Source organism: Morus notabilis, unplaced genomic scaffold (genome assembly GCF_000414095.1).
Source record: "Morus notabilis unplaced genomic scaffold, ASM41409v2 Scaffold1503, whole genome shotgun sequence".
In the NCBI taxonomy this organism is placed as follows: Eukaryota; Viridiplantae; Streptophyta; class Magnoliopsida; order Rosales; family Moraceae; genus Morus; species Morus notabilis.
Window position 1 is genome coordinate 103,864 of NW_010365593.1, and position 4,455 is coordinate 108,318.

At 37.2% G+C, this 4,455-nt stretch overlaps 1 pseudogene; it reads right to left on the bottom strand.

Annotated features, from left to right (window-relative positions):
- Positions 1–2,321: 2,321 nt before the first annotated feature.
- Positions 2,322–4,455, bottom strand: part of LOC21388336 — a 2,272-nt pseudogene continuing 138 nt past the window's right edge.

Sequence of the window (4,455 nt, forward strand, 5' to 3'; positions counted from 1 at the left end):
CTATATATACAAGGCATATAAAACAAATCCACACCATATCACTAAAGAACCTTAAAGTAGACGATAAATAAATATTCTTAGATAGCTTTAAAGAGAAGATGAAAGATACTTGGTAAAACCAAAATAGAAGATTTGAGTTTCTTTTGGGGAAAACGACGTATGGTACTATATCAATAAAATAAAAAGCTACAACAATCAGAACTTTAATATATTTTTGTTAGCCTGTTTTTTAAGGTGAAAAAAAAAAATTGAGGTAAATATTTTAGGCAGAGTTATTTGGTATTTCAAGAATAAACCTAACACAATTAACCCTCTGAATCTGATCCAAAATAGCTGGCAAGAGCGAAGAACAACAAATACATGATCAACCTTTACTAACCTAACAAGAGTATGACATCTATAACAAATAATTAGGAGATTAAAATGGGGTCCTATCTTTAATCTTTCAATACAGAGTTTAAATTTTTAAGTTAATTCTATAGTAAATTTCTGTATATCTGGTGTTGATAAACATTACGGAACTTGCTCTTGACAATTTCCCAAACATCATGCTTACTCATCTCCTTTTTATTATTATAATTATTATTATTGTTATTGTTCTTGTTGTTGTTATTTAAGCTAATTAAACGTAATCAATTACTTTAAAATTTCTTTCCTGCCACAACTACTTTGAAACAACAATTCTCATAGATGCGCAGAATTGTGGCATCTGCTTGTCCTTCTTTCTTATTTTCAAAGCAATGGGTAGAAACTTCATAAGGTTGGAATTAGAGCTGTAAGTTTGACCAGCCATTGTTAGCCCAAGACCGGCCTGGCCTTAACATTCGATCTAGGCCCGATCGAGCTTTTGAGCCCGAAAACTTATTCGGACAATGTTGGGCTGGCCCGAACACATTTCTTTTTTTCTTTTTAAATGGCTTATAAAATTTCAGGCCGGGTCAGGTCGGTCCTAAAATCTGATAGTGCTAGCCGACACTCTTCTCTTTAAGGCCGGGACGGGCGGGTTTGCAATTTTTATTAAGGCCGACGGTCCGAAGCTTCACCTCTAATTGGAAGAATGCGGTATAAAATGCAAAGTTAATAGACCGTGTGGCCGTTTGCACTAACCGTCAACATGTGTTTTAGATCATAGCCAGCCTAAATTCCAAAAACTTGAAGGCAATAGTTTTTAGTATCACGGAATGAGAGTTCACATGAGAAAAAACACAAAACCATGACAATGATTAACTTCTCTGTTTGCATCCTCGTGGGAATTTCATCCAACTGCTTTTATTTTCTAAAGCTCAGTTAGGTAGAGCACCTCCTTTACAAGCGTGTCAATGTTTTTCAAAGCAGTCCATCGTGTAATTAAAAGAATATTTGATCTTATTAAGCAAATAATGTCTTACTCCATGCTTTATGAGAACAAAAAAAAGAGAACAATAGCTTGACAAATGATTTGATCCGATTAGGGTGCCTAAGTGGGCGCCAATATAAAACCCGTCAATGATTTGAGATATTGATAAAGTTGAATACCCTATTTATTCAATGTTATGCCTAATAAGCATAAGAACCTCAAAAGGAGTATCTTTTCGTTCTATGTTATGAACTTGGAGGTGTATTAAGTTTCATATTTTACTGAAGCAGAGTGATAAAGATTCCACTAAACTTAAATTGATCTGGCCAAAAGCAGACCTAAGTCAAGATAATCTTCTTTGATACATTTTGATAGTGTTCTTGGACTGGAATTGACCTAATGAATCAATCAGAGCATATGACGCCATCTTTTATCTTTTATATTAAGAATTTTTATCTTTTATGTTAAGAAAAATATGTTGACTAACCAATATTTTTATCGGAAGAAAATGCAAAAAGATACATGCTAGGTCATTCAACGAATTCAAATTAGTTAATAAGTTTTGGTTTGTTTTACGGAGAAGGTTTATTGTTGGAGTCCATATAACCCTATAGAAAAGCTTATGAGTTTGATAGTAATAAGTTTAGTCTGTTTTACAGAGAATGTCTACTGTTCAAGTCCTTATAAGCCAAAAAAAAAAAAAAAAAAAAAAAAAAAAAAAAAAAAAAATCTCATAGCTATAAATAAAAAGGAATATAAAGTAAAATTAAAAAAATAAATTGAAAAAAAAAAATGAGAATTCCCAGAAGAGAGGTAACATGTCACTAAAAACCAAACTAAAAACTCAGAACTTAATTTCTATCAGTTTTGCTAACAAACGTTGTGACCTGCTAATCTCTCAGCTCGGCAAAAGAGGCAGAATGCTCTCTAATCGCTATTACCTCCTCCTAAAATTAACTAAAAGTACAAACGACTGCCTAGTGGCCTAAAATCCAAAGAAGCCGCTACGTCCCCTGGCTCTCTCCTTCTCATATGCCTCGAACAACTGATATATGATCGTAACCGCAAGCAAAATCCCAGTTCCAGACCCGATTGCGCCCATGAAATCTGCCAACACTGTGAGGGCACCAATGCACATTCCACCGAAAGCAGCCGCTGTGGGAATGTACCTATTAAGTTCCTTCTGTAAGTTCGAATCTCGATGCCCGGGCATCACCAATTGTTGCTCCTGTCAAATAATGCAATATTTGTCCAGCAGTTAGCCAAAAAAAAAAAAACAAAAAAAAAAAGAAAACAAACCATAGCGGTTCATGATCACTATAAGAAAATGTTGCCTCGAATCCATTTTGCTCAGTTAATATGATCGAGTTCAGAATGTAGTGCGATTAGGAAAGCGAAAATATACCTTGAGCTGCTTAGCTACATCTCTGGCAGAAGAACCAGAGACTTCAATCCAAGTTCTTGAGAACAATGCACAGGCTGAGAGCATGAACACTAGATAGAACAGAGCATGGAAGGGGTTTGCGGCGACGTCGGCCAAGCTGCGGTTATCACATTGACAAAGGGAAATTCACAGAGTCAGTGCATCTAGCACAAGCTGAAACAGACCACTACATGAATAGAAAAACAAAGAAGACTTGAAAGATGAGCAAAGGAATGATTTATCACCTAGTTGGTGGACTGATATAGTAAGCGAGACCCCCTACTGGAATGAACTGACCGGCTGAGTACTCAGACTCCTTCCACTTCCCCAACAGATTCACAAAGAAATTTCCAGCGAAAAACCGGTAAAGCGACTGCATAGAAAAACAAAATCATATTACTTTCTCGGAGGAGTCACATGAATCTTTGAAAGGCTCCTGCAGAATTCTAACTCCAAGTACCTGAGAGATAAAATATAGATTAGAGACAAGGGCAGATTGGAGAATGATGGGCATGTTGGAGGTGTAGAAAAGCTTAATTGGATACGAGCCGTGCTGTCCACGGGTACCCTTTGATCTGACAGGCAAAGCCACGTGGAAACCTTGTAAGTAGATAGCGAGAAGGAATATTAAGGCCGTCGCAAGCAAATTGGTGATATTTGGAAGGTTATGCCGAAAGAAAGCCTCTTTGAGGCCACGGGCTTTGTCTTTCCTAAAAATCAATTGATGGAACAAATTGATAAAAGCGCCTTCAAATTCAGGTCCCCAGCCGCTGTTAATAGTTGCGAGACTAAAAGCTTTCCAAACGATGTTTTCACTGCATGCGCAAACCAAATTAAGGAATCAAATAGCCGAAATCACATAATAGTAATACAAAAGGTTATAACAAAATTTGTTAGAATATCGGCCTCCTACCAGATATTGGTGGCTATGAAGAGGGAGATCGCAGATCCAAGTCCATATCCCTTCAGGAGGAGCTCATCCAGGTACATCACGACAATGCTAGCGGAGCAAAGTTGAAATATAATGAGAATGGAATTCCCAACACCGAGTTGATCGGCACTACCATACGCCCCAGATAGGATATAGACAAGAGCTTCACCAATAGCGATGAATATACCCAATAGCTTTTGTGCCCCGTTCCTGAAAAAAAAAAAAAAAAAAAAAAAAAAAAAAAAAAAACAAAAAAAAAATCAGGCACTCAGCTTTCAGCAAATACTAAGATAATAACATGTACGTTATTAACAACTTAAACGGGATAAAAACAACCGGAAAAGAGGCAATTGGGAAAAGTCCTAGGCATGGGATACAATGACTCAACCGGGAAAACTACTAAATTCTAATTTTGTTTTGTTACAGTTAAAAGCTCTAAAAACTCACATAAAATCACATATCAGTTCGAATTAAATTAAAAACTTGAATCGATAAACTAAACGAGACCTAACTAAACAATAACAAGAGCAAAGACTTACAAGAGTGCCCGATCCTCACGCACACTGTTGTCGACCTTAATGATCTTCGCACCCGCCAAGAGTTGCATCACCATCCCAGAAGTGACAATGGGGGTGATGCCAAGCTCCATCACTGTCCCACGGCTAGACGCAAGGATGACCCGCATCCAATAAAACGGATCAGCACCTGTTGTGGAGTGTATCCCATAAAGGGGAAGCTGACTGCACACCAGAAAGATGAAGAGCG